The sequence below is a fragment of the Dioscorea cayenensis genome, chromosome 3, assembly GCF_009730915.1.
Source record: "Dioscorea cayenensis subsp. rotundata cultivar TDr96_F1 chromosome 3, TDr96_F1_v2_PseudoChromosome.rev07_lg8_w22 25.fasta, whole genome shotgun sequence".
Taxonomy (NCBI): Eukaryota; Viridiplantae; Streptophyta; class Magnoliopsida; order Dioscoreales; family Dioscoreaceae; genus Dioscorea; species Dioscorea cayenensis.
Window position 1 is genome coordinate 4,848,411 of NC_052473.1, and position 10,252 is coordinate 4,858,662.

General features: G+C 36.1%; 1 long non-coding RNA gene across 1 annotated transcript; it reads right to left on the bottom strand.

Moving 5' to 3' along the window:
• Positions 1-7,797: 7,797 nt before the first annotated feature.
• LOC120251591 lies at positions 7,798-9,753 on the bottom strand. Its single transcript, XR_005533452.1, has 3 exons — positions 9,527-9,753; positions 8,564-8,625; positions 7,798-8,003 (listed from the first exon to the last, which is right to left on the bottom strand). It is a non-coding gene; the product is annotated as an uncharacterized LOC120251591 (long non-coding RNA).
• Between the last annotated feature and the right edge of the window lie 499 nt (positions 9,754-10,252).

A 10,252-nucleotide genomic window follows, 5' to 3' on the forward strand; every position in this document is an offset into this window, starting at 1 on the left:
CATACACACAGGTCGTTTGGTTGCCCACAGCCTCTGATTGAAACTAACGCCCGAGCAGCCGCTCATATTACAATTGAACGCAGGATGACGCATCCTCATATATAATCTAGTTCTGGCTCAGCCTTACTACTATCTTGACCGGGAGCCCACTCAGCCCAGGCACACAGCTGTTCTGTCAGGAAGAGCCCACAGCCAGCAGGTCAACAGCCACGGTCGCCGTCGCCCATGAACAGCGCACCGACCGCGCGAGACCAGATCACCATTACCGACGACATCCAACCCAACGCGCGAGACCGAAGAAAGATCAACCTCGCGCCTCAACACCCCCGACCGAACGCCCGTCAACGCCGTTCAGCTGTCGGCCGCTTCCACCGTTGCCGGAAATATTCCCCTGTACCATCAACAGCCCACCCGACGAACCTGAGCCTGCTGACTCATCACATCACCCAAACATGCATGAATCACCAGCTCGATCATCTCAGAAAAACATAAACGTTATTTCACGCACATCTTCACCAATCATCATAACGTCTGAACTTTCCAAATATTTATATTCTCATGTAAAGCATATAACGAGTTTGTGGGTCACATCGCCACCTATTACCATCTTACTGACGACTCTAGAAAAAATCATTTATACACGGGTCATTCCACAGTGTGTAATTAACCCTCCACCACCATCACGACGTACCGCACCGGAAGCCCACAGCGCAGCGCAGCCCACTGGGCCCACCTGTCAAATCATCGACCAGAGCCTGCGGCATGGATCAAAATTTTGCTCATTTTATAAAGGTGACAACGATTTTATTTAAGAGAAATCAGAGACCAGGCCCGCACATTCATCAAAGAATAAAAGCTTTGGTAAAAAACAGCCTATATATTTGGGGTCCCTCATATTTACGGTCCGTTAATTTCACTTGATGGTATTGGGGTTAAAACACCAATGTGTCGGTTAGCTGAGTTGATTCCAGATGTAATTCAAATTACCTAATAATCGTTCACAACAGTCGTCGAAGAATCCATGAATGATATCGAAAAAGCCAGTGTTTTGTGCTGATTACCGCACCAAATAAATAAACAAACTATTTGCTGGAAGCAGGTTGAAACTTCCGTTGGTTTGTACAAAATCTTTGCTGGCCAGAGCGTTAGCGACTGTTTAATATGTGCGACGATCACTTGCTCAATAACGTTACGGTTTCTTTCCTTTGATAATATTGTCATGCTTTTTACTCCTCAATAGATTCTTTTTCACTATTATTCATTACATATAAACATACATTTACATAGATGCAGCGAAAAGGGTGGTGGATGGGCAGCAAGAGATCCAAGAGGAGTTGTCTCCTGCACACTTTCACTCTAAGGTCATCTCAAAACCATTTAATTATTTCTAGACAATATTGTCCATTTTGAATTGAATGATTTCTGTGGTGACCTGTAAATTACTAATTGTTTATATAATCATCAAAAATCAAGATGAAGTTTTAATACAATACAAGATATCATTTCCAATATTGTTCTTAATCAATACTTATTCTTCATATTCAAACACTACATATATATATTCGTGAACTTTTATTTGAAATATTATTTTAAAAATTTTAAAACAATTTATGTGATGTTGATATGACATCGACTCAGAAATATTTAAAAACGAATATGTTACGCTTGTAATCAAATATGGATTTATAAAGAATTAAAAAAAAATAATCAATGAATTTAAAAACTTACTTTTGATGAACGAAAGAATGAAATTCCAACTTTCCATAATACACATATTATATTTAATAGTTTGAAATTATAAAATTAAATTTTATTTTTAAATGACAAAAACCATGTAAAACAAACAAAATGGACAATATTGTCTAGAAATAATTAGAAAGCATGGTTTTGAGATGACCTTAGAGTGAAAGTGTACGGAGACAACACTCCTCTTGGATCTCTTGCTGCCCATCCCACTGCCACCCTTTTCCCTTCCATCTATATATAAATATATATTTATATATATGAAAAAAAAAATGAAGATGAAGATGAAGGTGAAAAGAAAGAATCCTATTTAGTGTGAGGATGTGCAAAGTGATAGTATTTATCAAAGGGAAAGAGAGAAGAGATATGTCATGAGTGACGTTGTTTAGGAGGCAAAGGTTGATCATTCAAGATTTTTTATATTAATAAACAGTCCACTCAATGTCTAATAAAGTTTTGTACAAATTATTGGAAGTTTCAACCACCGGCAGCTAAAACAAAATAATGGTTTGTTTGTTTAATTTTGATTTTGGAGTAAATTAATAAAATTTACTTTGGAAAAAAAAAATCATTTCTTAATCATTTCATGAGTTCTTGTTTGACTGTTATGTGGGCAATTGACAAAATTAGTTTGAATTACATCTAAATTCAACTCAATAATATAAATGTATTTAGAAATTATTTTAACTAATACTAATCAAATTAAAAAATTAACTTTAAGTTCATAAATATATTAAAGTTTAAATATATACTAAATATTTTTTTTTACCAAAAGCTTTTTGGTCTTTTGGCATGGTGTGCCTTGAATAGTCTCTGATTTCTCTTAAATAAAAATCATTTATCACATATTTATAAAATAAAATAAAATAAAATTTTGAGAGTCCATGTACCTATCGCAAAATCTAGTCAATGGTTTGTGTAAATTGATTTGATAAAATAAAGCACGCTCAGTAGACTTTCCGAGTCTTATAATTTTTATCTATTGATTAATTAATTGGAGGGGTTTAATTTACACTAGTAGGGTGGGCCCTGTAGCAGTCATGCGGGGTATCTTTAAATATATAAATAATTTTTTTCTAAATTAGAGTCAATAAAGATAAATAATGTCTAATGATAATAAAATTTGGCATTGATTGTATTTTAAAATAAATTTACATATAAAGTTTTTACATAAGTAGGAATATAAAATAATATTGTAGAAGAAAATTCAAACATTATAATGATTGACAAAATATTGCATAAAAAAATATATTTATATTTTCCATAAAGATAATCAAGCAAAAAAATATCTTGAATTCATATTCACACATAGTTTTCAATATTCTTCCTATCTGCATTTAAATAGTACAAACCAAAATCCAACAAACTCAAATTTACATCAAAATTTAAGCAAACACTGGTAAATGTTTTACAAAAGGAAAAATAGTGCTTCAACTCTTCTTCTTTAATTAAACCTAATATATGCCAACAAAAACAAAACAACATTATCAAATATTCAATCCAAATTCAATTTGGGAAAAAAAATTTTGAGTTATTCTTTTCTTTAGTCTCATACCTCTCATTAAAAATTTTAAATAATAAATCAAGGGAAATTAATGAAAAATACATCATGATCTCTAATTCTCCTTGTAGGGATCGAAAATATGCGCCCTAGTGTCATGTCCGATGTCGGTGAAAGGACACCAGGCGATATATCGAATCACAAATGTTATTTTCTTTTATTTATTTTTATCTTTATGGGCTCTTCCTTTCCTAATAGAGGCAAGCTCTATTATTAATTACCCTAGACTGAAATCTTAGGAACCTCCGATTAAGGGCTCAAGTACAAGTAAAGGGAAAAAAACTGCGAATTATAAATTTCGTTATGTATCTGTTACATATGTGTGTATGTATATATATATATATATATATGAGGATGCATCGTCTGCCCACGTTCAAAGATTTGTAATCTGCGTGATCGTTAGATACGGGCCGCTGATTTCAACCAATCTCACGACACCGCTCTCGTGAATGAGAACACTCGTACATATTTATAAAGCATCAAGAAGTGGGATGCATGCGATTTTAATCGAACCATCCAATCAATCTCAAAGACAAGAATCGAATCAATCGCAGTCTGCTCAATCCTATTAAAAGTATCAGACATCATCTCATGGATGTTCTATTTGAACGTCCGCAGATGATAGCTTTTGGCATATATATATATACATATCTATATAGTAGAACCCATCATCTAGGGACGCCCCTAGATTTCAAATCTAGGGATGTCCATAGAGCCACCTGATGAAAATCGACGGCTCTTATCATTATGAACAGTAGAAACCGCGTTTCCCTACAAAGGTTGTACAGTGATCATGAACAATAAAAAGGTGTACAACGTTTATATAAACAATCAACCATCGAATGATGATCCACCGGTTTAGATTTAAAAACATCCCTAGATTTGAAATCTACGACGCCCCTTGATGATGCTTTTCCCTTATATATATATATATATATATATATCTTATATATATATTATATATTGCTGCATGTGCCTTGTCACTGCATTGCACACCGTGTTGTTGTCTTGAGATATAAAAATTGCCACCGCCACAAGATGAGCATTCTTGTTGTTGTTTCTCGTAATTAACATTTTTTATATATAGTCGCTCGGATGGGTATTTTATTCTCATAATTTCATCATCAATTGCTTTTGACTTTTGCTATTTCAAGGTCCTTTATATCATCCTTTACTGAGTTGAAACTTCATTAGTACTTGATCTTAATGGAGAGCTAATGGTAAAATACTAAACAACTCCAAAGAATGAATAAAATCATCGCACAAAGCTATAATACATGTATCGCTTTAAAGTGATCTCCTTGATTGATTGTTAAATCATCATAATCTTGAACTCTTAAAAGCTTATAACACCATCTCCATTAATTAATATCAATCCTCCTGATCATCTTCTTGCAGTCCTCCATGCTTTTGGACTTACTCAAAACGCCAAGAGATCTCTTAAAGCTTTTGAGTGTAATGTAACCCCTTTACTTTTAATCGAATATATTTTTGAAATTGATAATCTTCAAACTTTAGTTGTATCTTGTGATTCCCCATGAAACTTCCTGAAAGAACATGGAGCTCTTAATACTCACAAGCATGTTCCAACTAGTGAGAAGCAGCCAAGTGTCAAATTCTCATATCACCACTCGATGCATAAATCCATCTTCCTTTTCTTACTCTTTGATTAATAGGCTTTTCAAAGGTTTGGTGGGGATTTACGTGCTTGCATGCATTCATATATATATATATATATATTATTCCCATATATATTTCTTCATGGTGGGCCCGGCCCTTTTAAAACAAATTTAATTCACGTGAGTGCATGCATAGCATAAGCCCATGTTCTCATTTTCCATCATTTTTTTTATTTATTTATTTCATTTTATATATGTGAGTATGCATGCATACCATAGATCCATTGCATGGTTCTCATTCATTTTTTTTTTGGTTCATTTCACTTTATTTCTTTTCATATATATATATATATATATATATATATTGGAGATCATAGCCTTTCATCAATGGATCTCACGTGAGTATGTATGCATGCATGGACAGTGGTGGGTCCCATGTTCCTTAATTCAATTCACAGCTTCAAACATTCAAACAATGCTTGCATCAATAACTATCTAAAGCCATACATGCCATGCATGGCAAGTGGTAGGTCCCCCTTTATACATGATTATATAATATTGGGTTGCATTTCTTTCTCCAAATAACAGTGCTAATAATACTATCATTATTTTTTTACATGAAAGCTCGATCCCAAACCATGCATGTCAATCTTGATTTCAAGCTTTAAAATGTTTATCACCTTTTGATTAATTCACATGAATAAATGTGAATATGAGGGTAATGATTGTATTAGAAGGCTACTGCATGGTACTACCACTCTCTTGAGTAACTTCAGTATAAGTATCATGCACAAATCCCGGAACATTCAAAAAGAACCCATTATATATATATATATATATATATATTTTGATGATGATCCACCACTTGATCAGTAGTATAACTCGCCATCTCGAATGATGAGACTCCACAAGATCTTTCCAATGTTTGACATTGGATAAAGCAATCGATTGCAAAACACGTGAGACTCTGACATCCCCTTATTCTGAAAGCCTTCAACCAATCTAAGCGAAGTGGCCTCCATCATACCTTGCTTAAGATTTTGCATAAGACGGTTGAGAACTTCAAAATAAAAAAAAAAAATTAAACTCGCTTTCATGGTAACCAAGGCAAGCCTTGTTTTTGAATTTCCTTGACTTGACCCTCAATGAGCAATAATTCTTGGAGCCATTTGATCTGAAATTCATGAGACAACAATTGTTGATCTTGCAGAGTAACCCTAGGTGCAGCTGGAATAAGAGAAGTGCATTGCATTAGCAAATTTTAGTTCTTCAACATCACCTTTGAGCTTCAAGCACTCGGACTTCAATTTGGAGACTTCTGCAGCCATTCTTTCTCCGAAGTGAGCTCAATAGCAAGTGTCGATGAGTTAGTTAGTTTTTTTTAAGTTTCCACAACAAATTTGTCTGTGAGTGTTTATAACGAACTTGCTTCAAGTTTAAGTTGTGAAATATTTGATTCAGCTGCCTCTAGTCTTGCTCTCGAGCCTATTGTTTTTCCCTCATAAGCAACAACCAGATCATTGTCTACGGAATAGTCAGAACTCCATCCATGAATTCAACCATTGGACCCTTGTGCCCAGTGAGTATTGTCATTCTGGCCTTCTTTGTCAGGAGGATGACTTCAACTATGGGGAGATGCCCCAATGTCACCAGATTCAAAGAGCTGAATGTTTTGAGAAGCCCTAAACCCTTGTACAGCTCCACAAATGCTCCTCTGATCATCTTCTCGGCACACTGGATCTTCTTCCGGCTCACATAATCATCCCCTCCGGCCCCTTCCTTCCTTTGCCCATTGATCAGATCCTCCCAGATCACCGACGTCACCCCCGATATCGTCCGGCTCGGCGTTGTCGCTGGAATGTCAATCCTCATTGATGCCACCCTCGGTTTCCCCACCTTTTTTTGTCTTCGGCCTCACTGCCCCAGTGAAACTCACTCCATTCCTCTCCAGCTCCGTGATCATCTCCTCCGCCACCGGTGTTACATCACCAACCATCTCCTCATTCTCGAAGACGGAAGATCGCCGGCGGTGAGAAGATCGGTCGTCAATGATCTCCTTGAGACCGAGAAGGATCTGGAGCTTCTTGTTGAACATCTCTCCTCGCTCGCAGAACTCCGCTTCTTTGCCCGTATAGAAATTGTTCACTTTTGGTAATTTTCTCCAGCGTCACAGCAACACACCTCTTCTATCCATTTTTTTTAGCAGGACAACGAAGCAAAGAAAGGCTTTTGATTTGATGAAGCTTCTGGAGATGGCAAGATTGTCTTTGATTAGACTGTGTACTTGTTGTTCTTTGCATAGGTCACAATGTTCTTGATTATAGTAAGGGTGTCCTTCATCTTGAAATCATAAGCGCAGAGAAAATTCAGAGGATGTTATTGCTCTTCTCGTCGACGCCGAGCAGAGAAACATTTCGGATGAATACGACTTTAGATGGCGACGCTGGGATATCCTCTGTTGCTGCGTGGTCGGTGGCCTCTCAAGCTCTTCTTCATGCTTTGACTCCTTCGTCTTCACGGTTCCTCGTCAGGGACACAGCAGCAAGCAAATGGGCAACGATATTAGCGTCGACCAAGTTGGTGATGACGGCAGCGGCGGCGGCAGTGGCTCTAATATATATTTCTTCGATGTTGATGACAAACTACGGCAACGACAACAGGCGACGGCAAGCAGCAGCGGCAACCACAATGGCAAATTTTTTTATATAGATATATAGATATAAGAAGAGAGAAAAATTGTCACATCCCAGCCCCACAGCCGGGCCCGCGGACAGATCGGCCGCATCCAATGGGACTTGGCCCCACTGGGTGCAAGGCCTCAGCTAAAAAACCTGGTCAGAGTCAACCCTAACAAGCAGATATGAACAAAACACGAAAGCACAAATAGGATACTGGAAATTTAAAATACTACAAGTATGGACTATAGCAGCCCTACAGAATACAAATACAACCCAACAGTTCGCAAATTACAAATACAATCAGAATACAAGTCTTACACTCACAAGCAGGTAATAACAAGATACTGATAACGCAGACAATACGACTCTCTGACGCCCCCCAGACCTAAATTTGATCTTCTCCTGCAAAAACAGAATACACAGAGTGCATGAGCCACAAGGGCCCAGTAGGATCGCAGAAAAACAACAGGTATAGCAGATATTGCAGAATAATAGCTCATGCTTCATACATAATACAGAAAATACGCAGAATACTAGAATAATCTAAAAACACGAAAAACACGCAGAAATACATCTCCATGGCTAATAACAGAATCAACGACGACGAGGTCGGATCTTCGACTATGAAGTCGGAACGAGCAATGCAAATGCAGAATATCAATCAGTAGTGGCCGGGATCTTCGATCAGCGATCGGGGGGTAGCGCTACTACGTGAAAAACATGTGCACATGGCTAGGGACTTACTCCTCCTAGCTGGGCGAGCCAGAAATGGAGATGTACTAAAAACCGCAGAAAAAACGGAATACAGACAGAGGAATTACTAAATAAGTAATGCAAATAAGAAAATAAATAAATAAACATAAATACCACGCAAATAAATAAATAAATAAAATTATTAAACAATGCAATAATTAAATAATAATTATTGCCAGAAATACGGAATACACAGTGCGAGACCCTACCTGGCTCCGAGCTACAGAGTTGGGTTCACCAAGCCCCGCGAGCTAAGACTCGCTACAATAATCTAACCCAACAAAATAAACTACACTCAGGAAAAATTCTCGGGCTGGGCCTAACTTATAACTATTGCCCAAGCTTTTACATAATAGGAATTAAACAACAAACTTCTAATCACCAAGGGATAAATAATTTCCAAGATTCCATAGCCAAAGTCGTAACAATTAAGCACATAAATATATCACACATGTGAATAACAACTAATATAAATGATTTAAGAAGATCCATGCTTTTAATATTTAATTGCTACCACACAAAAAGACATACTAAAGTTGTAGGATAAGTATGCATAATTAAATATATGTATATATATAAACCTATATAAACCTATATAATTAACAAATCCCCTGAACAAAGCATGCTTACATGGGTGTTTACATAAGCTAAATCTAGATGTCACGATGATACAAAATAATAATATAGTAAAGTAATTATACTAGAAACAAAACATGTTTACAGGTGGCCATGCATGTTGCAAAAGTATAAATATACATATTTATATGATTATAAATACCAAGCTTATAACTATTTATATACCTATATATAACTAAACAATAAGATCAAGAGGGCAAGCTTACATGTTCATGCTTACAAACCTACATATAAAACCAAATTCTCATGCTTACAAGGAGGATATGTTAAGCTTAGATGATGAACACAATTATCATTAACCAAAACAAGACACACAATATTCACAAGACTCAAACTGTTAATAAAACTCAACCAGACATTCTGAAATCTCACTAATTAAACCAACTCCACAATCAAACAAGCATGCAAAGATCTGGTTAATTAAAAAAAACACCATGCATCTTAAACACTTAGACAAACAACACAAGAAGGACTCCAAACAAGCAAGAAGCATGCTGTTCTCCATCAAGCTTCAATCACAAGCAAGAATCACCTACCTCTAATCTCTCCGAGGATCCGCCGGTGAAGAGAATCTCCCTCCAACTCCAAGCTTTAAGAGAAGAAAAAGCTGGAATTTCGGCCTCCTGAAGATGCCAATCAGCAAGCAAGCAAGCTGCTCCCCTTAAAACTAAACAAAACACCACAAGCCAATAATTCACTCATCAAGATCCGGTTTTTAAGGGCAAAGAGACAAACAATGGGGGCCCGCTCACCAACAGCTCAGTCAACCAGTCAAAGTTGAAGAAAATGAAATTTTACAAACCTTACAAAAACCTTCTTCTTTTTTTGTCTTCTTCTTCGATTCGATCTTCTTCCTCTTCTTTTTTTTACTCCGTTCCTTCCCCCTTGAATCCTTTCGTCATTCGTCCCTTTTTAAAGATCTTCAACGTGGCAGTTGCACAGTTATTTTGATCGTGACGAATTGTGAAGAGACGTGGGCGGTTGTTGCCATTTATTTATTTATTTATTTCATATAAATATATATACATATATTATGATTATATATTATACATATATTTTATATTATATATTATATATTTTATTTTAACTTTGGATGATCGTGGGGTGACCACACCTAGCGTCCCACGTTCCCCCTTTTTTTTAATTGTATTATTATTATTTTTTTTTTATCATATTTTATTTTATTATATTTATGTATTTATTTTATCTTCCTTTGATATATATATATATATTTGATTTTTTTATCTGATTTGGATTATTTA